The sequence below is a fragment of the Anolis carolinensis genome, chromosome 4, assembly GCF_035594765.1.
Source record: "Anolis carolinensis isolate JA03-04 chromosome 4, rAnoCar3.1.pri, whole genome shotgun sequence".
In the NCBI taxonomy this organism is placed as follows: domain Eukaryota; kingdom Metazoa; phylum Chordata; class Lepidosauria; order Squamata; family Dactyloidae; genus Anolis; species Anolis carolinensis.
Window position 1 is genome coordinate 136458542 of NC_085844.1, and position 25963 is coordinate 136484504.

Consider the following 25963-nt stretch of genomic DNA (forward strand, 5'->3'; position numbering starts at 1 on the left):
ACAAACAAACATTATAAATACTCCAGGCTTCCATCCTATCCCCACATACACCTGAGGTTGGCTACTCAGGCAAAAAAAGTATTTGAGCAAGAACAAATATTTCCTCTATAAACACAAAAAGGACACTTATCCCCAATATGACATCTCTAAAGTACACTAAAATTTGCTATCCATCTTAATGTTTGCAATTAATGGCTGAAAACTAATTTTAAATAAGCAATTAACATCAGTTCCTAAATATATAATAGAACTCTTACTTCATTTTTGAATCAGCTGTACTTGAAACTGAAAAATAAATTGCTGTATCTCCAATACACTGCTTTTAAAATTAAGTAGGGTCTGTGGTGTATTCTACAATACTTTAATATAGAGTTAGGACAAAAAACCAACTGTGCATTTCTTTAATATATTGCATGGAAATATGTGCTCAACCTTCTCAAACCTTCTCAAATCAATCTAGTTTGAAACAAACTGGACATAAAATCAAAGGTCTACATTTATAATCTTTTAAGAAATGATTATACCATAGATACTCGAGCATAAGCCTAGTTTTCCAGCCCTTTTTAGGACTGAAAAAGCTCCCCCCGGCTTATTCTCGAGTGAGGGCCCTGGCCAGCTTATATTCAGGTTGGCTTATACTCGAGTATATAGGTAATCAGAGTTGGACAGTCTTATCTTATTAAAGCCTTTTTATTATCTTATATTACGGTTTTATGTAAATATTCAAAAACATTTAACCTACTGATGCCTCAATTAATGTAATTCTATTAATATCTATTTTTATTTTTATAATTAGGTTATTTTCATAACCTAATTTAATGTTTAATAGGCTTTTCCTTAATCTCTCCTTATTATCCAAGATATTTGCTTATCCAAGCTTCTGCTGGCCCGTTTAGCTTGGATAAGTGAGACTCTACTGTACTCGAGTATATACGGTAATCTCTTGACCATCAGACTGAGCTAAAGGTATGCTCTTTTAAAGTAAAGAACTACTATGAGAGAAAATGTTTGATCAGAGATTAAGTACTATAAATGAAACAGGAAGTAATGCATTGCATTTAATATTTTTTCCTATTGGAGTGAGGGATTACAGAAGTCCTCATAATGGTCAAATATAAACAGGGTTATTTGGGCACTGCCCAGTAGTGACCTTATGACTCCAAGCTCTGTGATGTGTTCATTTCTCAAATTTTATACAATATGCCACAGTACCACAATATACAACATACTATAGTGGTATTTACTCCACATCTCTGTTAGATAGGATTTTTAGTTGCCCCTGCAACCTGATCCTCTGTTTACTACTTTAGGCAGTCTTGCAGTATGTTTTACAGAAACCAAAACAATTCTGTCTCATGTCACTGAGTAAATGGAATTCTCCAAAACATGGACTTTATAACAAAAGAGTCTGGGTTGAGCTCTTAGGCTATATTAACAACTTCATAAAAAGGCAAAATGAAAATAACATTATTGTTATTATCACCATCTTCCTGAACATTTTTATTAGGCCTCTGCTTCTGATCAAAGACCAACCTGAGATGCATATATCCAGAACTGGCCAAGTCTTGCTGGGAAATGCATACCTTGTTTAAATGAGCTTGGACAAGCCACTACTGGTTTTATGTGAAATTTTAAATCTTCCTTACTTTTATACCTTAAAGGGCAAGCTGTTTTAAGGCAGAAACTGGCAAAACAGTGTGTGTTTGTGTGGGCGCACACCAAGAACATATGAGCAGCTTCAAATTGTGGTGCCTTTTTCCAGCTACCTTACTGCATCCCCCCACTGGGAAAGTCAGTCAGGCTCCGAGACAGTGGGAGTAGGGACACATCTGTCATGTCACTACATAAAATTACTTCAAGCCATAATTTAGCTGGCCTTTACTGTAGATCAGGGGTCCCCAAACTTTTTAAACATGGGGCCAGTTCACGGTCCCTCAGACTGTTGGAGGGCCAGACTAGAGTTTTTTTTTAAAAAAACTATGAACAAATTCCTATGCACTCTGCACATGCCTCATTTTGAAGTAAAAAAACAAAAACAAAACGGGAACAAATACAGCCTTGATGATGATGATAATAATAATAATAATAATAATAATAATAATAATAATAACAACAACAACAACAACAAGAAAGAGGGTTGGAAGAGAGCCCTTGGGCCACTGAGTCCAGCCCCCTTCTGCCTTTGTGCACCTAAAGCACAAGCAAAGCAAAGCTGACAGATGGCCTCCCAGCCTCAATGTTAATAATAATAATAATAATAATAATAATAATAATAATAATAATAATAATAATAAAAAAAGAGGGTTGGAAGAGAGCCCTTGGGCCATTGAGTCCAACTCCTTCTGCCTTTGTGCACCCAAAGCACAAGCAAAGCAACGCTAACAGATGGCCTCCCAGCCTCAATGTTAATAATAATAATAATAATAATAATAATAATAATAATAATAATAAAAGAGGGTTGGAAGAGAGCCCTTGGGCCATTGAGTCCAACTCCTTCTGCCTTTGTGCACCCAAAGCACAAGCAAAGCAACGCTAACAGATGGCCTCCCAGCCTCAATGTTAATAATAATAATAATAATAATAATAATAATAATAATAATAATAATAATAAAAAAGAGGGTTGGAAGAGAGCCCTTGGGCCATTGAGTCCAACTCCTTCTGCCTTTGTGCACCCAAAGCACAAGCAAAGTACACCTGACAGATGGCCACCCAGCCTCAATTTTAATAATAATAATAATAATAATAATAATAATAATAATAATAATAATAATAAAAAAGAGGGTTGGAAGAGAGCCCTTGGGCCATTGAGTCCAACTCCTTCTGCCTTTGTGCACCCAAAGCACAAGCAAAGTACACCTGACAGATGGCCACCCAGCCTCAATTTTAATAATAATAATAATAATAATAATAATAATAATAATAATAATAATAATAAGGTTTGTAAGAGAATAAGAGACCCCTTGGGCCATTTAGCCCAACCCCCTTCTGCCCTTGTGCTGTGGGGGCCGGATAAATGGCTTCGATGGGCCGCATCCGGCCCCCGGGCCATAGTTTGGGGACCCCTGCTCTAGATGATCTGTGCCTGTAAATGAGGGAGAAGGAAGGACGTTCTGTGCATTTTAAAAAAACAGCCACGGAGAGCCAGCAGTTTGCCTCCAGCAGTCTCATGTATGCTATGCATCATTACATTGCTTACTAAGGTGTTGTGCAATCCTAGGCACAGGTGTTAGTTCATCTAGCTGTTAGTGTGGGATGTCATCCTTAGGAAGACGTTATTTATACTGCTCTAAAGAATCTTAATCAAAGCAACCTGTTTAGTCACATAGTAGTTCTTCCCAATCAGTTATGACTGAAGGGAACAGGTTTTATACCATATTTGACCCTCAACTCATATTTAACAACAAATACCAGGGAGCTAGTTTCATGGTTGCACAAGTTCACTTCAATATTCCACTTAAATCTGTCATAAGCAACAATGCATTTTCATGGTTAATGCCAAGTTCTGCTTGCACATTCTATTTGTAGTGTCATCTCAAGAGGAAGACTGCATGCCATTTCCCCAAGGTACAATTCTTGGCTTATTTACCAGATACCCTTGCTTAGATATTCATCAGCACAAGACATTTTTTCTATGTGCCGCCTGCCTACCTACGTCTGCAGCTAATGGGGCTTTGCCTTTGTGTAGCTCCCTTGATTTGATTTGCTCACAATCTCTAGAAGCTACAGCAAGTGCCACACCCAAAGTAGCCATTATTTGCACACATCACTGTTGGTAAGTGTAGGCCAGGCAGTAAAAGAGATTGTACATTAAAAGCATATAATTCCCCATGCTCTTAAGCTGTGAATTGCACAAAAACGAAATAAAACAGAAAGATCACAATGTTAAACAGAAAGGGAAGGGAAACCTCTCTTACCTAGTTTCCAATATACCTCATAACCTCTGAGGATGCTTGCCATAGATGTGGGCGAAATGTCAGGAGATAATGATTCTGGTACATGGCCATACAGCCCAGAAAACTCATAGCAATCCAGAAAGGGAAGCATTTGTTGTTCATTTGTACATTAATTGGGGGAAATGCCTACTTAATCCATTTCACACAGTAAAATGCTCCCTACTCCACATCACTGGCTTAGGCAAGGAAACACAAGACATTTGGACATTATACTAATGTTACAGGGAGATTGAAAACCTGAAAGGCATCTCTTGTCTTGATGACAGCCCCATATGGAGAGTAAGTCACACCTGCTTTCTCTGTTAACTGGGACTTTGTAAACTCTACGTTTTTCTTCGTTGGGGTGGTGGCTTGACTAAGGGCTACTGAGGAAATTCACATCAAGTTAAAATTAGATCTGGGAATTTCCTCAACTCTAACGTAGCCACTAGATTCCATTAGCTATTGATGAACCTCACCATATCATTTTACCTTATGTTATAACTCATCTCGAAGTCTAACAACAAAGTTTTGGCATTTTAAGCTAGGATGTCTGAGCGCTAAGACAGAAACTAAAAGTACTTCATCATCATGGGAAAGCCTATCTGGGGTGTTAACAAGATTCTAGCTTTTATTACTGGAAGTACCAAGTTAAATTCTTAAAGCTTTCCTGAGTTAAGTCAGGTCACTAAATGGCAAATGGCCGGAGAGTAATAATGGGGCACAATACTAATGAGCATTTCTAGTAAATATTCTATTTATTTTTATTTTAAAAAATCTGTTTCTTAAATAATGGTATATACTTTGAGTCAATTAATAAGAATGAATCTGGTTGAAAATGGCAGACTGATTTCACACACTTAGAAGATAATATACCAGGTATAAAATAACCTTACCTTACAAAATTATAAACCCAAAGATTTATGAAACATAAAGTGAAGAGTTTTTTTTTAAAAGGCAAGCTAAGCAAAAACACCAATTTCTAGTAAATGAAGAACAACAAAATGAGTGAAAACATTTGTCCTCTTTCAAGATCAACTCTCAACCCACACTTCATTAGGTCAAATGGCTTTCTGGAAAAAGAATCCATGTAAAGGTACTCAAAAATGCTGTTGAATTTGTTTGTAAAATGCATTTACAAAAATTGGGCAGATATTTTGAATGCTAAAAATACTGTATAAAGTATGTAGATAAATTTTAGTCACATACATAAAAGACCCATCATTACTTTTGCTCTCTAAACATACTTAAAAGTCCACATGACCAATAAGAGAATGTGAATCAAAAATGCTTGTGGATTTTAGCCAGCCAGAATTGGTCTGCTAAATTAATTTTTTATCTAACTTATATTTTGTATCTTCTGTTCTGGTTGCTAATGCCTTCCAAGCAATTAATGTGCATGTTATAATAGAGCAGAATGATGACCAAGCAACTCATAAACTCATTCCTCTTATTTTGGAGTAATCATATTGCCTTACTTCAGCAACTACAGTGAAATAACTTATTTCAGTAACTTTTAGTGGACAATTTCAGATAGGATTAATGCAATTTTACATCTGGCAGTTTACAGCTGCTCCGATTTTAATTCTCTATGCACATATTGCACACACATATCTAAAGAAAACAATAGCCACTCCCATCCTCAGCACCTTTTCCTTATTGTAATAAAGGTGAAAACTCAATCTTCTGACGCAGTTATTTTCAGCATAGGTTTCATTGTACCATGAGCACGCCCTGCTTTTGATTCCCCTATCTGACAATGCCCCCTCCAAGTGGTGATGGTGTCGAACAGAGACCCCCCTTTTTGCACAAAAAAATTGATTTATAATAAGGTTCACATATAAATATGTGAAACCAAGGTAGACCAGTAAAATAGGTTGGGATCTAAGTAGCATGAGACAAAGTGACCTTTTGGCTTGGCCAAAACTCTAACGACCCAGCTATTGTCTGAGCTGGTAAAAGAAAATTTGCATCTCTATACATCTGGGTTGATCTCTAGGGTCGCAGAAGAAGAAAAACCAGAAAAACAAGTGTTGTGTCTACTTCCAATGAGACTTTATAATGTTGCAACTATTTCAAACCTAAAATTGTTTCACCTATCTGCTTACATTTCATTTCTATATATCTATATATATACAGTAGAGTCTCGCTTATCCAACGTAAACGGGCCGGCAGAACGTTGGATAAGTAAATATGTTGGATAATAAGGAGAGATTAAGGAAAAGCCTACTAAACATCAAATTAGGTTATGATTTTACAAATTAAGCACCAAAACATCATGTTATACAACAAATTTGACAGGAAAAGTAGTTCAATACGTAGTAATGCTATGTAGTAATTACTGTATTTACGAATTCAGCACCAAAATATCACAATATATTGAAAACATTGACTATAAAATGCGTTGGATAATCCAGAACGTTGGATAAGCGAGTGTTGGATAAGTGAGACTCTACTGTACATACCCTTTCCTCACCGTGCCCTTTCTTTTCTCTCTCTCAGCGTGCCCAACATCTCCACTAACCCCCCCCCCCCCCCCCGGCCATGTTGTAACCAAATCTTTAGCAAAAATGTATCTTTTCAACCTTTCACTGTTGCTTGTATTACCATATACAGTAGAGTCTCACTTATTTATTTATTTATTTGCGACATTTATATACCGCCCTTCTCACCCCGAAGGGGACTCAGGGCGGTTTACAAGTATATATACATACAATATATTACATACATACACTTATCCAACACTCACTTATCCAACGTTCTGGATTATCCAAAGCATTTTTGTAGTCAATGTTTTCAATGCATTGTGATATTTTGGTACTAAATTCGTAAATATGTCATCGAGATCTCAGCAGACATAGCATTACTGCATACTGAACTACTTTTTCTGTCAAATTTATTGTTAAACATGATGTTTTGTTGCTTAATTTGTAAAATCATAACCTATTTTGATGTTTAATAGGCTTTTTCTTAATCTCTCCTTATTATCCAACATATTCACTTATCCAACGTTCTGCTGGCCCATTTATGTTGGATAAGTGAGACTCTACTGTATCTCTCTTTTCTGATTCTGGGGTTAGGGATTCCCTCTTCCCTCCCTTTGAGCCCCAAAAGGCTCTATCTCTCCATCTCTCCCCGCAGCACCCATTCTGGGCTGCACTAACCCTTGGGAAACTATAACTTACCCTCCACCCTGCTTTTCCTTTCAACCAGCTCCATGGGACGTTGGATTCACCTCAAAAATTCTCCCCATGGAGTTCTTCGCATTTATTATTATTGTTATATTACTATTATTATTTCTTATTGCCTATATTACCTTTCCTGGCTGCAATGTCATTCCCCCATGTATGTATATATATATGAACTTACCCTGGACTCTTTGGGAAGTGGGAGTGGGTGAATATGATTTCTGATCCTATGAATGTATCCCTATATGTTTCCCTTCCTTTGCCCCCATATGTGAACTATGAAATGAAGTGAAATATGAAGAGTCACCTCTGCATGACCTGGCTGCAAGGAAGTTCATTTCGAAGGGAGGAATTATCCCTTCTCAAAAGGACTTAATCAAAATACTTTTGCATGAACAATAACAATGAACGTTTCCTCTTGGGTCTTGGAGCATGACCGGCCCCGGGGGGGGGGGGGGGGCGTCCAACTGGTATTCTTATCACATTCCTATACGGGACAATCAGCCTTTGGAAAGCCAAGATTGTCCCAATCCGTTTCTTCCTTTGTCTTCATACTTGGCCGGAACATCTGACGGGATCACACTTATCTGTTTACATATAGAAAAGCAGGATTCTGGAAGCCATGCCAGATCCAAAAATGCATATTCTCACTGCTAGAAATAATACCAGACTGTCTTGAGGACCCCCAGGGTACTCGACAATCATTAGGCACACTATAGTCATCTTAATCCATTCATAATCCGCTCTCCAGTCCATTGTTTATGGCTTAGACCGCCCCCTCGCTCCTGATTGGCTGAGAAGCCGAAGCGTGGCTGGCTCTCTGATTGGGCGAGGCATTCGCGCCTCTCCTCCAGCTGATAGACACAACCAATCAGAAAGAAGCCGGCTGAAGTGGAGGGAGCGGGAAATTCAAACCTCGCCGCCCCGTTTCTTTGCTATAAAGTGTGCTGTATTCTGTTGTATGTCATGTCTTCTTGACAAATGATTGCGGTTGACACCTTTCTAACTGGATCGCATTAAACATCTCGGTAGTTCTTTCTTCAGCCTATGGTGAGATTTATTTGGGATCTGGGAAATTCTGATTCTAGCGGCTCTCTCCTTCTTGCCAGAGGTGATGAACCCTTTTGGGGGTCTCAGGTCTTCCTCCATCGGAAGAGGACCTCCAAATTCTAGCTCAATTTCAGTGACACTCTGACCCCATTAGCAAAGTCCTGCCTCTCTCGTCTCCCCATCATATTATTATCTAGAATTTTTTGGCTGAATTTCTTCTGTTATCATTTATGTCAGGAAACCTGTGGTTCCCTTGTCACAGGTCTTGTCTCCTGTTTTCAGCAAAGAGTTGAGGCAGCAGAAGTTCACGCACGTTAGAAAGAGACATGTTTACTGTATTTCTAAATAAACTTTGTCCCAGCTTATCCACACTTCCTGTGCCTTGCTGCTTGCTGAGATACAAAACTTAATTATTTTTGGTTTTAAGTGTTTCTTCTCTTCTTATCATTTCCTGGAGCACAGATACTGCTTTCCACTAAGAAACCTTCCATGAGACCTACCGGTGTACTTTTGGGAACATGCCTGAGGTTTCTGATTGGCTTCTAGAAGGCAGAAGAGGAAAGCTGAGCTAATGTGTGTTTGTGTGTAGAAATAAACTTCCCTAGCTGTCTGTCTGGAGGAGATGTGAGCTCTGTTTCAGAAGTGGGGAGAGGAGTGCATTCCTCAACATCAAATTTGGACTTGTGGGGTAGGGGAGAGTCTATTTCTTTCTGTTTCTCAGGCTGGAGAAAAGTCAAGAGAAAGATGAGAGGTCTACCCATCCAGGAGCACCCACCTGCGCCCCTATGCCCCTTTTCTCTGTGAGAAACAGAATAATAAGTAACTGCAACAAACACACTTTTCCTTCCCCCAATAGAATGAGAGTAGTCAAAAGTGCCAGTGAGGTTTAACTGAGAAGTATGCAAATGAAGTTTCAATTCCAAATAAAGAGGATTACATCAGGTTAGTAAGCATTATACAGTGTGCACATAATGGTTATTTGTTGGGCAACAGATAGGCAATGTTGATAGTGCCACAGGATTATTCCTGCTCTTAGCCATTCCCAGGTTAAAAGGGTCAAAACATCAAATGCAAGATTAAAACTCATATGTGGCAGTAATAAAGGGGATGTTTCTGAAAAGTAATGAATATATAGCTACATTGATTTAATGTAAAAATATTAAAATTCTGGTGCATTTGTAATCATGGGGTATATCTATGTGTAGATTTAACCAGGGGATCAAATACTATATTCTGAAATGCTCCAACTTCAATTGCTGTTTTCTTTCAGATCCACTTACTTCTAGTCTACATATAATTTTTAAGGACTGCAAGAGGTACTTAAATTTGCACTCTTATCACCCCTACAAATTACTTGCCAGTTCATCTGAAACTACTAGGTTACCATAGCAGAAACTTCTTGAACACACTGCCTTAGTTCTCTATACATGTAACAAGTGAGTAGCTTAAGGGCACCAGTTTAATTACTCACTCACTGATTTGTGGCTATTTATGGGCTGTCAGAGTCAGTTACCAAACACAGTTCCTCCTTAGGTCATACCTTTTTAAAGCTACCCCATGGGAATTCCAGTTACTGGTAACTCCTGGAATAATACTCTGACACCTAATCAAGCTGTCAATGGAATACAGCTTTGCTTGTTCCATTTGCAACTTGTAGTTAAGGTTTATGCAACCCCAATATGCTAACGAATACACTATAAAGCACAGATGAGGAACCTCCACTCACATACTTAATTTGGCTCACACAAATGTCACCAGTTAGGTATATTTTCTTCCCTGAATAAGTTTCAGAGATATATCAGCAATTGGTTCAAGGAAACTAGGAAAAGTGTATGTGCATGTATGAATGGAGCCTATGTGAGAGAAGCTGATCATATAACATTAGTTTCTGACCACACTCTGCTGGCATGAACCCCCTCCCTTGTAAGTTTCCCAGAGTGAAAACTGAAATAGTTACCTGGTTGTGTGACAAGGAACATATCTTACAAAACTATTAAAATTACAGAAGCTGTCTCCAGTTTTCAGTCTGGAAGACCTATTTCCAAGATTGCCATCTTCACCTCAGGTCAAAAAGGAGGCCCATGACATTCTAAAGATTTCATCTCAAGTCAAGAACTGGTTTTGTCAATATTACAATCTCTCCTCTCAAAAGACAAACCAAGACCTGAAAGGCCTTAACTCAAAGTCATTTTACCAATTCTGCCATTCTCCTTCCACATCTAAGTGGACAAAGATTGGGTCAGGAATCACATCCCAGAGGGCCAGATTTGGGATGTTAATGCTGGAGCTACACTGCCCTATATCCCAGGATTTGATTCCAGCTTTATCTGCTTTGAACTGGATTATATGAGTCTACACTGCCAGATAATCTTGGATAAGCAGATAATCTGGGATCAAATCCTAGGATATAGGGAAGTGTAGATGCAGCCTTAGTGATATACACAGGATCTACAAGATGTGACTACATTTGGTCGTCAGCAATTCTAACTGGCAGCTGTTGCCCCCCTCCCTTCCTTTTCTTGCTTCACATGTTTGCCACAGGCCAGTCCCATTAAGAACATTACAGAAAACTACAATAAGGTATCTCAAGGCAAGCCAACTTTTGTCAGGAGACCACATGACTGCAGAAATGAAATCAGGCCTTTCCGTTCAGTTTTCTACTCCTTCTTCCAAGGTGAGGTGCCATGTTAATATGTTTTAATTGCAAGCTGCAAAGGCAGCTAAGTAATTAAACATGCTCCAGAAATATCCCCCCCTTTTTATACAAGGTAGAAAAGAAAAGGCTGTGGCAGGATAATTGCTTATACCTAAATACATACAGAGTGTATTTCCCTTGACACTTGGTAACTACAACACATAAGTTCCCAGATGTCTTAATTGTTGTGAGCAAGTGAAGAACCCTGTATTGGCAGCAAAAGATTAAAAATATAAAATGGCATGCAGAATGAAATTAAGGTTGAAATCCCATTCATCTTTAGTTAAATATAAATTCTGATTAACTTAAATTAGTGTTTCTTACAAGTAATAATACACATAATTCAGCTATAGGAGAGAGGAATGTATAGCATGCTTGAGCAATTTAAGATTTAAAAAGCAAAAAGATTTTGGTTGTAGATGCAATAAATAACTGGGGCCTTCTACACTGCCATATAACCCAGATTATCAAATCAGATAATCCAGATTATTTTCTTTGAACTGGATTATATGAGTCTACCATGTAATCCAGTTCAAAGCAGATAATCTGGATTTTATATGGCAGTGTAGAAGGGGCCTAAGAGAAGGTGAAGAAGGTCAAACTACATCTTACATTAATAATGTAACTAGCTGCTACAAAAGCATTGCAATGTGTTAAACAATAATTACAGGTAGTCCCCAAGTTTCAAACATCCTACTTATAAACGACTTATAGTTATGAACAGGGTGAAACAACAGAAAGTGAGAGAAATCTACTCCTAGGTAGGGAAATTCACACCTGGAAGAGGTATCATGGGGAAAGGTATTTCCACTAAGCTTTAACACCTATCCTTGTTTCCACAACAAGCCCATTTTTTCAAATCACAGCGACTGAACGTGTGAAATCTTCTGAAAAGGGGCACAGATAGCAAAGCAAATTCCACAGGGGTGTTAGCCCTTACCTATGGTATCTAAAGCTAATACTGTATATATGTTTATATTTGGCTGGAGCTACACTTTAAATTGTACCTGTTTTGACTTAAATACAAATTCAACTTAAGAACAAATCTCGTCTGTAACTTGGGGACTGCTTGTACAGGTGAAATTTTCCATCACAATGCTGGCACATGGGATGTGGTTTTATTCTTTCCTTACTGGTTGGATACAAAGCCTATTAAGCAGTTAGTATAAAACACAGCTCTCACTGCCATCCAAAGGACCATGTTCTTTAAGGTTAATTGTTGTGAAAGAAGATAACTGCATGGGACCACATATTGTAATCTTCCTCAACATACCTGTTTAAAATGATCAAGATAGTTACACAATCAGCAATATTTTATAATATGAGGCTACAAAGTTACACAAATTAACATTTGGTTCAGAATATGTATGCAGAGGAGAACAAATTCTGTACTTGAAAAGTCTCACAATACAGGGTTAATTCCACAGACTGGAACAGCTGACTTTGCTTTTGAGGTCAGGAAGCAGATACAGAAGAGACATACTCCCTTCTGTATTCACGGAAAATGACTTCAAGTTATTGGATTTGTCCATTATATTTTAGAGGCAACTCTCAATTTTTTCCCACTGTTGGATTGGGTGGTGTAATGAAGTGTGATTTTTTTTGGTTTACAGATGTCATGTTTAATTGTGTTTTAAAAGGGCCAATATTTCAGTTATGGCATCTCTGCACTCAAGAGTTGGTTGCCATGGAGAAGTGGGCGGAGCCAACTGCCCTTTTGGTGGGGAAGTGCAGGTTTGAAAAAGCAGCAGTTAGTCTGTGCCCTGATGAGGTACAGTGAAGACTGACCCTAAGTTGAAGGGATCAGGGAGACTCAAGTGCTTATTTTTGAGTCAGTTTAAAATAGGTTTGGTGACTAATTTTAAGGTAGTCTGTCTCCTGATGAGGAACAGATAATCTGTGAATGTAATTCACAGGGTGACTGCTGGTAAAAGCAGTAGAGAAAGAAGTGACATTTTAAAGAGTTTGAAACACCTCATTCTAGCTTTGCAACTGTTAACTAAAGTGCCTCTAAAGAGAAAGTGACTGTAACCATTAAGCTTTGTGCCTGAATAAACGTGTTATTGTTCTTTTAAACATCTCAGCTTCTGTCATATATATTACCATCAATAGCAAACAAGAAGAAAGAAGAAAAACAAAATTCAAAAGGTCTCCTCTCTGAGTAGCTACTGTCTACATCTTCCCATAGTGGTGGCAAGCGTTGATAATCCCCTTTACATCTGGTGGCCGCATTATAAACATCTTTGCATTTGGTGGCAGCGGTTATAATATAATAATATAATATTTTATATGTATATATATATATATATATATATATATATATATATACACAGCAACATCTCCACAGGTGGGATGGGTGAGTGGGAAAAGTCTAAAAGAATCAGTAGCCAAATGAACTGTGGCCCTTTCCACACAGCTGAATAAAATCCCACATTTTCTGCTTTGAACTGGAATATATGGCAGCGTGGACTCAGATAACCTAATTCAAAGCAGATATTGTGGGATTTTCTGTCTTGATATTCTGAGTTATATGGCTGTGTGGAAGAACCCTATATGGCAATCAGTTCAAATCTGTGATTTCGGGTGGTTGAGATATGCCCTTAAAGATTCCAGTTTAAAAAAAAACACTTCTAAAAAGGAAAATTGGAAGTCAAGAAAAGAAAGTTACATGCTCTCTCAGACCTTCTATGAATCAAAGCCTCTGCTCCTTCTAAACACATGAATGTTTCATAAATGGAGCAAAGAAAGAGGGAGAAATGCAACATTGCTCTATGTGGGCTCAAGGATTTCTAGGCCCAAATCTACTACCTAGAGCTGGGAAGTATCCCAGAATATGGATAGAGCTTTTTTAAGAAAGGGGGAGGAGGGAGTCTTGGCTTGGTGGCTCTATAGCAGTGGTTCCCAACCTTTGGTTCCCTAGCTGTTTTGGACTTCAGCTCCCAAAATTCCTAACAGCCAGTAAGCTGGCTGGGAGCCAACATCCAAAACAACTAGAGAACCAAAGGTTAGGAACCACTCTCAACAGAGAATGATTTTCAAGGAATGGGTGTAGGTGAGAATGAAAGCGTTAATCCATCCACCTGATAACAGAACTGAGTCGGGGAGCTTTCAAGCTATGGAAAAGAAGAAGGGAAATAGGTTGGGAGGGAGACAAGGGTGGAAAAAGAAAAAAGAGAAATATGATTACTGCCCTTCTAAAAGATTACCAATTTGTACAAAAGGCCCTGCTGTGTTGGATCCTGGCCTTGAGTGGGGTTGCTATTGGCTCCTTATGACCTTTGTGTCTCTCCCTGCCCTGTATGGTGACAGGGATTCTTGATAAGGGGCATCTGAGCTTAGTTAGGGGAGGGGGTTCAAGTCCATACCAAATGAAACAGCAGTCCTAGAAACCTTTCAATGGAGAAAGGTTGGAGTCTCCCTTCCAGCATCTGCTCCCTTGCCTGCATTTCCCCCATTCCAACCTTTTTTCTGTCTCCTTCATGCTGGCCCGTCTTTACCGCATCCCTCTGCTCTGCACCTTGGAGACTGATTTGTTTTTTTTTGGGGGGGGGGGGGGCACACACACAGAATGACTGTGGATTGAAAAAAGTACTTTTCTCCCCAATCTGAACTCTTAAAATGCTACACAGCCCAATTTGTGATACTTATAGATTTTTAGGGCTCAGGCTGACAGATTTTGGAGATTATGCCCTGTTCTCCAGAGGCTTTTTTCCCCATTAGGGAAAATACATCTATATTTTTTTCTCATGATGGACAACAGTAAGCGGCTTTTAGTGAGGACAATGATTTACATTGGAAAAGTGGTGCAACCTCCTTTCTCTCAGTGCTGTGCCCTTTGTTTGCAGTGGGCCTCTCAACTGCTTGTAAAAACCATTTAAGAATGAGGAGATAAGGCTCCAGAGACAGAACGGAAAGCTCAGAACTGTAAATTACAGGTAGGGCATCTCCTTACCATTTTCAATTCTTGCAGCCCTAGAAGGCAACCTTTTTCCCAAATAATTGAGAAATAAAACATTAACAAGTTCTACAGATTTGATAGTGAGGCAGAATGTGCCTGTTATTCCCAAGTAAGAATCAAAACTCCCTCAGGATCTACTTAATGGTAAAAACATCCACTTTGAAACAAACCACAGAGGCATAAAGCTCTGGGCAGGCATTTGAATGAATAGGTGAGAACATCAATACATTACCTTTACATTATGTATGTAACTATGTAGGTAAAGGTAAAGGTTTCCCCTGACGTTAAGTCCAGTCGTGACCGACTCTGGGGGTTGGTGCTCATCTCCATTTCTAAGCCGAAGAGCCGCCGTTGTCCGTAGACACCTCCAAGGTCATGTGGCCGGCATGACTGCATGGAGCACCGTTACCTTCCCACCGGAGCGGTACCTATTGATCTACTCACATTGGCATGTTTTCAAACTGCTAGGTTGGCAGGAGCTGGGGCTAGTAGTGGGCGCTCATTCCGCTCCTGAGATTTGAACCTGGGACCTTTCAGTCTGTAAGTTCAGCAGCTCAGCGCTTTAACGCACTGCGCCACCACCAGGGGCCCATGTAACTATGTACATAATGGTAAAATCATGTTGCATAGTTCAGAACACTTTCAATTAAAAGTACAGAGGATCTTTCAGATTGCTCTTTTCTTTTTATATATTGTAGTAGAAAACATACAAGGACACAATCCTAGGGACAATCCTGTCCAACTCAGGACCCTTCTACACTGCCATATAATCCAGATTATCTGCTTTGGATTATATGAGTCTACACTGCCATGTGATCCAGTTTAAAGCAGATAATCTGGATTTTATATGGCAGTATAGAAGGGGCTTCTGCAGAATCTTAAAATTTAGCTAGTGCTCATGTTGATTTAAGCTTGTCCACATGCGGAAGTACAGTTCCACCAGACTTATTGTTCCATCAGAATTTGTTTCAGATGTCGCAAGAAATCTATTTTCTGTCTACAGAATAAATGTTGGCACAGTCTTCCCTCCTTTCTATATATATAAAAGAGTGATGGCATTACGGCGACTCACAAAACAACAAAAGTACAGGCCCCCCCAACCTAGAAATTTGACAACACAACCCATCATCCATGCCTCCAGGTTGATACAACAAAAAGAAAAGAAAAACAAAGTCCTAATTAGAGGGAGAGCAATAATTTTTTTTATCCAATTGCTGCCAGTTTAGAGGGCTAATCTCTGCCCATTTGGTTGCCTAGCAACCAGCCAAGGGACAGCCAGGGTTCAGTTAGGGGACAGGCAAATTTAGGCTTCTTCCACAGATTATCTAATTTGCACTGGATTATATGGCAGTGTAGACTCAAGGCCCTTCCACACAGCTATAGAACCCATTTAGAATCTTATATTATCTGCTTTGCACTGGATTATCTTGACTCCACACTACCATATAATCCACTTCAGTGTGCATTTTATACAGCTGTGAAGAAGGGGCCTCATATAATCCAGTTCTAAGCAGATAATATAAGATTATCAATAAAAAGTAGACTCTCACTTATCCAACATAAACAGTCTGGCAGGATAAGTGAATATGTTGGATAATAAGAAGGGATTAAGGAAAAGCCTATTAAACATCAAATTAGGTAATCGTTATACAAATTAAGCACCAAAACATCATATTATACAACAAATTTGACAGAAAAAGTAGTTCCATGCGCAGTAATGCTGTTTAGTAATTACAGTAGAGTCTCACTTATCCAACACTCGCTTATCCAATGTTCTGGATTATCCAATGCATTTTTGTAGTCAATGTTTTCAATATATCGTGATATTTTGGTGCTAAATTCATAAATACAGTAATTACTACATAGCATTAAGGCATATTGAACTACTTTTTCTGCCAAATTTGTTGTCTAACATGATATTTTGGTGCTTCATTTGTAAAATCATAACCTAATTTGATGTTTAATAGGCTTTTCCTTAATGCCTCCTTATTATCCAACATATTCGCTTATCCAATATTCTGCCGGCCCGTTTATGTTGGATAAGTGAGACTCTACTGTAATGTATTTGCAAATTTACCACTAAAATATCACAATGAATTTAAAACACTGACTACAAAAACATTGATTATGAAAAGGCAGACTGCGTTGGATAATCCAGAACATTGTATAAGTGAATGTTGGATAAGTGAGAGTCTACTTTAATATAAAATAATTACTGGGATAAAATAATGCAGAACAATATAATCTCTAAAACCAGGACAGTAAATAAACAGAGAAATTCCACACAGGAAACAATCAGGGCCAGCTAACACCTCCCAACAAAGTATTCCCATCATCAAAGTCTGGCAAATCCTCTGTTTTCTCAGGGCCACAGACAGTAGAAGCACATAAAATATCGCAAACAACACCACTCTGAAAACAAGGGAATTCCAGACAGGAAAGAATCAGGGCCAACTAACACCTCCCAACAAAAAATTCACTCAGGGAGGAAACAGACAGGCTTTAAAGCTGCAAGGCCATTACATCCTAATCATTTTTCCTAATTGCAGCATTCATACTTGCCTCCAACAGACAAAAAAAACAATCAGAAATATTGTATATTCACAACCTTTAGGAAATAATATCCCCTGATGGTGTAGCGTGTTAAAGCGCTGAGCTGCTGAACTTCTGGACCGAAAGGCCGCAGGTTTGAATTGGGGGAGCGGAGAGAGCCCCCACTGTTAGCCCCAGCTTCTGCCAACCCAGAAGTTCAAAAACATGCAAATGTGAGTACATCAATAGGTACTGCTCCGGCAGGAAGGTAACGTCGCTCCATGCAGTCATCCCACATGACCTTGGAGGAGTCTACGGACAACGCCGGCTCTTCGGCTTAGAAATGTAGATGAACACCAACCCCCAGAGTAAGACACGACTGGACTTAATGTCAGGGGAAAACTTTTACCCTTTACCTTAACTACCACCAATTCCTCAATACTTTATTTCCCATACCACCAGACTTCGCCACAGCAACGCGTGGCCGGGCACAGCTAGTTGTACTCTAAAAGACCAAAACTGCCTGCGGTATTTTAAACCAACAATATTTCTATGAGATATCTGGACTTCTGAAATGTCATTTAGGCAAAACGAATCATGATCTGAAAACACCTTTTGGACAGTTGAAACTCAATTGTTTCCCCAAAGTACCACTTGGTCATCCTTCCAACACAGCAGCTGAGTGCCTATAAATATAACAAATTTTGGGAGTCCTCTGTGATCTAGAACACAGTGGGCTTTCTTCTCCTAAGTGGTCTGGCACCCAACTCATCAAGATATAACATTGCTGTTACATTTTATGGTAACAATATCCAGTTATTTCAAGAACATTTTACTATATTGCAGATCCTTCTGCCATGAAAAGAGAAAAAATATTTGCAATGAATCAGTGTATATGTGTCTTAAGACTCCTTCTACACTTCCAAATAAAATGCAGATCATCTGCTTTGAACTGGATTATATGGCAGTGTAGACTCATATAATCCAATTCAAAGCAGGTAATGTGGATTATCTGATTTGATAATCTGGATTATATGGCAGTGTAGAAGGGGCCTTAGATAAAGAGGGAGGTACAAAGGCTGTCTTCACACCTTCCAATGCCAAACTTTCCTTTTTATGCCCCAATCTAATGGTTAATTCCAACTAAACTGATGGGATTTACTTAAGTGATGACTTAGCAATTTCCTGTTGGTTCCTCCCGTTAGGAAGAACAATTAATTTTTCACTTCAGAAGCCTAGCTAGATGAACATAGTTTTTTCCATTAAACATTTTAATGTCTTCCTACATCAGTTGCAATAATGGGACTCAATGTTCAGTTTTGAAGAGAAGAAGGGCTTTTTAAAGTTTTTATGTAGCTTTCCTGGAAACCAATTGTCCTAACTTGTTTACCTCCACCTGTTCTGATAGTTCAGTCTCCATTAGAGTCTAACACAGTGATTCCCGAAATGGGCACTACCGCCCCCCGGTGGGCGCTGCAGCGATCCAGGGGGCAGTGATGGCACCTATTAGGACATGAGGCGGGGCCAGGGGAGGGGCAAGGCCTCTTCCCAAGTGCCAGAGACAGGACTGAGCACCTGAGGTGCCTGTTATGACACAGGGGGCAGAGCTCGAGGAGTGGGCATGGCTTCTTCCCAAGAGCCCGAGACAGGGCTGAGGATCTATACTTCTCCTGAGGTGCCTGTTAGGACACAGAGGGCGGAGCTAGGGAAGGGGGCGGGGCCTCCTTCCAAGAGTCCAAGGCAGGGCTGAGCCTATACCTCTCCTGAGAGGCCTTTTAGGATTAAAGGGCAGGGCTAGGGGCAGGGCGGGGCCTCTTCCCAAGAGCGTGAGACGGGGCTGAGCCTCTGTATAGTTCCCCTGAGGCACTTGTTAGAACACGGAGGTGGGGTATAGAGGTTCAGCCCCGTCAGGCACTTGGCAAGAGGCCCTGCCCCCTCCTCTAGCCCCGCCCCCTGTTTCCTGGCAGGCACCGCAGGACAGGGATAGAAGCTCAGCCCTGCCTCAGAGCTCGTAACTCCACCCATCCCAGTCCTGCCTGCCCATTTTTGGCCCCGCCCCCTCCCCCTCCCAGTCCTGCATCTTGGACTAGGGGAAAGGCTCAGCCCCATCCTCTTGAGCAGGAGCCACACCCACCCCTCTAGGCCATGTCCCCCTTTCCAGGGGCCGCTGAGTCATATTTTTTTCTGGAAAGGGGACGGTAGGCCAAATAAATTAGGAAACCACTGGTCTAACAGAAGCAGGCTGAAATAGGAACAAAATGTTACTCAACTTTTTTAATCCAAACTCAAATTGGTCTCAAGGACCACAAAGTTCAACTTCCTAAAAGTTACCTTGATACAAAAGGCTATTTTTGCCATGTTCGCTGTATGCAATTATTTTTTATCACTTGGCCATATCAGCTTTGGGTTGTTGTTTTTCTTAATCCTGGCATGCATCAAGCAATACAGTGTTCCCTCACTTATTGCTGGGGTTAGGTTCCAGGACCACCCGCAATAATTGAAAATCTGCAAAATAGGGACACTATATTTATTTTAAGATTTATACATTATTTTAGTAGTTATACACTATTTTAAGTCTTTATCAACCAATCGTGTGTTTATAAATCACCTCTTCCTCCCGTTGCCACTTGGGCTCCTTTTCTCTACCTTCGGCTTCTCCTTCCTCCCTTCCTTAGGCTATAAACTGTCATTTTTTATGATTTATAATAGTCTTTTAGAGTTTATTGAAAAACCGCAAAACAGCGAATCCGCAAAAAGTGAACCGTGAAGTAGTGAGGGAACACTGTAATAGCCTTTCTTGTTTCCCTATCAATTTTACCACCCACCCACTCCCATCAGACAGCTACCCTGTCCAATCCACCTTTCCCTCCCTTAGGCCATGCATTTTAGGGGAAACTCCTTTTAACACTGTTTTATCTGCTACTGAATTGGCTGTTTACATCCAGGCTTTCATTTTATGTTTTCGTTGTATTTGTTATTTAATTACTGTAATTTGATTGCACTATCATGTGGCTATCTATATATATAAAAGGGTAATGAAATTTCGGCCTAGGACAAAACAACAAAACTACACATCCCAGAAACTCTAAACTTGGCAGCACAACCTCTTATCCATGCCTCTACATTCATACAACAAAAAGCTCCAGCTACTCCAGAAAACGGCCAGGCTTTGAGACTGCGAGGCTATTCACTGCTATTCCACCTGGCCAACAAAGGATTCCCATAAGCCACAGCAACGCGTGGCCGGGCAAAGCTAGTTCCCTATAACAGATAGTGATCTAAAAAACAGTTCTTAAATGTTTGAAACAAATAGATTAACAAATAATATGGGCACAAGCAAAGAGCTTCTGCACAAACTTTATGAAACAAGAGAGAGACAGCAAGTGGGAAAGGAAGAGAGGAAAAGGAGGCAGCAGTACAATGTCACTGCCATGGCAGAGTATAATGTTAACCAGCAATGTAATTGCCACATCTTTGCTGAACTACAGAGGTAAAATTTCACTGTGGCTCCCTATAAATAAGCTTTTAACTGGGTTAAAGAGAACCAGGAGAGGACCAGGCATAGATTACTCATCCAATCACTGCAATTCATGAGAACACCTAGCCTATATTTAATGAGCATCTTCCCCGTGATCCAAAAGTAGAACAGGATGTTGTATAAAACAGGGGTTATATTCTAATACAATGTGAAATAGGTGAAAGGTAAACACATTCATCTCAACCTGAGGGCAAAATGGGGAAATGGGACCTGGCCAGGAAACAAGTTGCTGAGGAATCCAGGAAGTGAGTTTGACCAAAAGCCATGCCACCAAATATAGGAAAGTGCCAGAATAAATTATTGTTTTTCAAAACTGAATTCATTTCAAGAAGCAGTAGGTAGAGAAAAAGAAACTGAAGTCCAGGAACATTACTTGTTACCAGATAAAGGACAGGCACAGAGAAACAGACACAAAGGAAACAAATATTGACGAAACACAAGAACCTGTACTCATTCCATAGGCAATACTTTTATCAGTGGCACTTTTTATATACAGTACTTACCACAGGATTTGTGCTAACAAAACTGAATCCAAACTGGTATGGAAGCTGTGGTGAATTTCACCTAAAATTCTGTAATATTATTTCTTCAAGAATAACATCTTTAAACTGCCTTCTTATATTTGCTCAGCTGGCTGGACATTAAAACACTGCAGTTACAAGGCTCTCAGTGCATGTTTGATTCATTGTATTCCCATCTTGCAGGAAGCATATATATTCTCACCCTAACCACACCCAGTTCTATCTCTGTGACAACCTTGTAACATAAGTTCAAACTAGACTAAGGTGACTGAGGGCCCTACCACACAGCCATATAACCCAGTATATCAAGGCAGATTATTCACAGTATCTGCTTTGAACTGGGTTATCTAGTCCACATTGCCATATATTCCAGTTCAGTGTAAATTTTCTACAGCTGTGTGGAAGGGGTCTGAGTCTCTCGCCCATGGACCTACCAATCCTGCTTTGAATCACTTCACCTTTTTTAGCCCCTCTGGCTAACAGGTGGCAATTTACACCCTTCACCCATCCCACTGCCCTTGTAAATAATAGGGCTTCCAAAAAAGACACTGTTCCAGGATGAAGGATTAAATTGGATTAAATGACAGTGTAGACTCAGATAACCCAGTTCAAAGTAGATATTGTAGGTTATCTGCCTTGATGTTCTGGGTTATATGGCTCTGTGGAAGGGCCCCATTTCAAAGCAGATATTGTGAGATTTTTTTTGCCTTGATATTCTAGGTTATATGGCTGTATGGAAGGGCCCAACATCTTCAATATTCACTGCTGTTAAGGGCACAGGAGGACCCTTCCCCGCAAAAAAAGGGGAAACACCAAATAAATTGCTATTTTTTTTAACCTAACAGGATATTTTGGGCTGCTGACCTGAAGGTTGCTGGTTTGAATCTGCAAGATGGGGTGAGCTCCTGTCTGTCAGCTCTAGCTTGTGGGGAACATGAGAGAAGCCTCCCAGTAGCCTTCTCTGATAGGAGTGTCTTATAAAACTACACTTCCCAGATACCATGGCAGTCAAAGCAGTGTCAAACTGCATTAATTCCACAGTGGAGATGAGAACCAAGCATTAGGTGGAGGAAAGAGGGAGAGGGACAGACCAAAGGGATGACCCTCAAGCCTTGTCCTGGTGCCCTTTCCAGAGAAACAAGTGGGAGCTTCAGGAAGATTAATTACTCCTTGGCCAATCGTTGTTTCTACCAGACCAGGAAGGCATAGGTTTTATGCAGAGGAAAACTCAGGCTTGATCTACACTACAGTGTGTCCCAGGAGTTTCTATACAGAGTCTTGCTTATCCAACATTCTGTATTATCCAGTGTTTTTGTAGTCAACGTTTTCAATACATTGTGATGTTTTGGCGCTAAATTCGTAAATACAGTAATTACTACATAACATTATCATGTCCTTAACTGCTTTTTCTGTCGATTTGTTGTAAAACATGATGTTTTGGTGTTTAATTCGTAAAATCATAACGTAATTTGATGTTTAATAGGCTTTCCCTTAATCCCTCCTTATTACCCAACATATTCGCTTATAGTTTGTCGAAGGCTTTCATGGCCGGGATCACAGGGTTGTTGTATGTTTTCCGGGCTGTATGGCCATGTTCTAGAAGTATTCTCTCCTGACGTTTCGCCCACATCTATGGCAAGCATCCTCAGAGGTTGTGAGGTACCTGCCATAGATGTGGGCGAAACGTCAGGAGAGAATACTTCTAGAACATGGCCATACAGCCCGGAAAACATACAACAACCATATTCGCTTCCACCGGCCTGTTTATGTTGGATAAGCAAGACTCTACTGTATAGGGAAAACAAACCACCTCATATTCTGGGTTGCTGCGAGCTTGACAAGACAACCTCATATTCTGTTATGTTACATTGCCAACACGCAGAGAATATTTTGTCCATATTTTGCAAAATGAATACAAAAACTTGGTAAATAAAGTTTCCCCCATTTTTCCCTAGACTTTGCGGGACACCCTATACACTGCCAAGCAATGCAGTTTGAGCTGCATGGTATATGGTCATATCACACTGCATTCTTTGGGTCTACAGCAGGCACGGGCCAACTTGGGCCCTCCAGGTGTTTTGGACTTCAATTCTCACCATTCCTAACCGCCTCAGGCCCTTTCCTTTTCCCCCTCAGTCGCTAAGCGGTTATGAATGGTGGGAGTTGAAGTCCAAAACACCTGGAGGGCCCAAGTTGGCCCGTGCCTGTATAACGCAGCTCGAAGTGCCTCATTTGCCTGCCTTCAGGCGGGATGGGGGGGGGGGGCGCTTACCTCTCGCTTCCCGCCTTCTGCTCCTCCGTCCCGCTTCTCCCTCAGCGCCGAGCCGACTGCGCGTGCAGCTCCTGTCAGAGCCGTTCCTCCCTCAAGAGCCGCAGAGCGTCCGCCGTGACGTCACTCCAAGGCGTTGTGGTCCCTCCGACGGCGAAAGGGGAGGAGGGAGGGAGAGGGAGGGCGCTGCGTCACCGCCTCTGCTCAGCCCCGCCCACTAGAGGAGCCTCGAGCAGTGCACGCGCGTCGTCGGTCTGGGCTCGTGACCGGCGCGCGACCCGCCTTGGAGGGGAAAAGGAAAGGGAGGGGGGGAGAGCATAGACCCCGCAATCTCCCTCTGTCTTTAATTGCCGACCTTGAACCCTGCTCCCTCAGTAGGCCGTTTCCTTCTCCCTCTAGCGGTGGCAGAATCAATCCCGTATTGTCCATAGCATGTACTATACTACAAGTTATGATATACAGTAGAGTCTCACTTATCCAACACTCGCTTATCCAACGCATTTTTGTAGTCAATGTTTTCAATACATAGTGATATTTTGGTGCTAAATTCGTAAATACAGTAATTACAACATAACATTACTGCGTATTGAACTGCTTTTTCTGTCAAATTTGTTGTAAAACATGATGTTTTGGTACTTAACTTGTAAAATCATAACCAAATTTAATGTTTAATAGGCGTTTCCTTCATCTCTCCTTATTATCCAACATATTCACTTATCCAACGTTCTGCTGGCCCGTTTACGTTGGATAAGCGAGACTCTACTGTAGTACAATATATTATATAATACTAATAGTATAATATACTGGAAGTTTATTTTATATATATACTAGCTTGGGGACCTGGCGGTGCCCGGGTCATTTGAGAATGGTATTATTTGTCTTTCAATGTTATGTATTCTGTTTGGAGTGGGTGAACTACAGTTCCCAGAATCGTGGCTCAGTCCTGCCCAAACCCTGCCAGTATGAAAAGTTGGCCATTTTGGGCCTGTGTACCAAGTGTGGTCCAGATCTGTCGTTGGCTGGTCATTGCCTGGCTGCAGTGCTCTCTGGATGGGGGTGAACGACTACAACTCCCAAAGTCCTGGGGCAATTGTCTCGAAACATCTGTCAGTATCCATAGCAGGCAATGTTCAGTCAGTGTGCCAAGTTTGGTCCAGATCCGTCATTGGCTGGGTTCAGTGGTGTTTGGACGCAGGTGAACTACAACTCCCAAAATAAAGGCCCCTTCCCACAAACACCTGCAGTATGTTCAGTTGGTCATGAGGCTTCTCTATGCGAAGTGTGGTCTTGGTCCATTGTCAGTGGGGGTCACTGTTTCTCTGGATGCAGGTGAACTATAACTCCCTTTTCCTGAAACTTGTCCAATATGTTCTATTGGTTATGGGGACTTTGTGTGCCAAGTTTGCTCCTGGTCCATCCTCTGTGGGGTTCAAAGTGCTCATTCATTGCAGGTGAACTATAAATCCCAGTACCTACTATTCCCAAATGTCCAGGCCAATTCCCCTCCAAACCCACCAGTATTCAAATCATGGCAAGTTTGGTCCAGACCCATCATTGTTTGGGTTCATAGTGCGTTTTGGGTGTAGGTGAACTACAACTCCTCTAAATTCCCCAGTAGGAGTCACAGTGCTCTGGCTCGATGCAGGGTGAACTACAACTTCCACCATGTGCAGTCAATCCCCAAACTCCTCCAGTAAGTTTAGGGTTTAGTTGCAGCTCAGTTCTGTTCTGTTATGCAGTCAGATTTGAAAGGGAAGGGCAGTGGGCAGGGCCATGCAAATTCCACATCAATGGAGAACCCTGGGATGCCTGCCTGTGGTGGAAGAAAAAGCAAAATGTAGGATGAAATGGTCCCCAAATGAAAGCATTCCTTGGAGGGTGGGTTGTAGTGTTTGGGGAGGCCATTGGCAGGGGCTGGGCTGCATGTTCATGGCGCTCACTGTAGCCTGCAATGTCAGTGCAAAGGAGTGACTTGCTGGCTTCTCAGCCCTGGGAACTGTAGCCTGTTTGTGGAGGCCTGAGGCTGTCTGTGTGAAGATACCCATGCCACATACACACATAATAGCTTCCCGTCAGAGCAGTACCTATTGATCTACTCACATTTGCATGTTTTCAAACTGCTAGGTTGACAGAAGCTGGGGCTAACAGCAGGCGCTCACTCCGCTCCCCGGATTTGAACCTGCAACCTTTTGGTCCGCAAGTTCAGCAGCTCAGCGCTTTAACACGCTGCGCCATCTGGGGGCTCCCATCTATACATAGAATAAAAGTGAAAAATGTATA

General features: G+C 40.8%; 1 protein-coding gene across 1 annotated transcript in view; it reads right to left on the reverse strand.

The window, feature by feature from the left end:
- The window catches only part of cystm1 (cysteine rich transmembrane module containing 1), a 39432-nt gene extending 15589 nt beyond the window's left edge, over positions 1-23843 (reverse strand). Inside the window, exon 1 of the mRNA XM_062977884.1 lies at positions 23687-23843. The gene's annotated coding sequence lies outside the window, so the exon portion shown is untranslated. The remainder of the gene's footprint in view (positions 1-23686) is intronic.
- Between the last annotated feature and the right edge of the window lie 2120 nt (positions 23844-25963).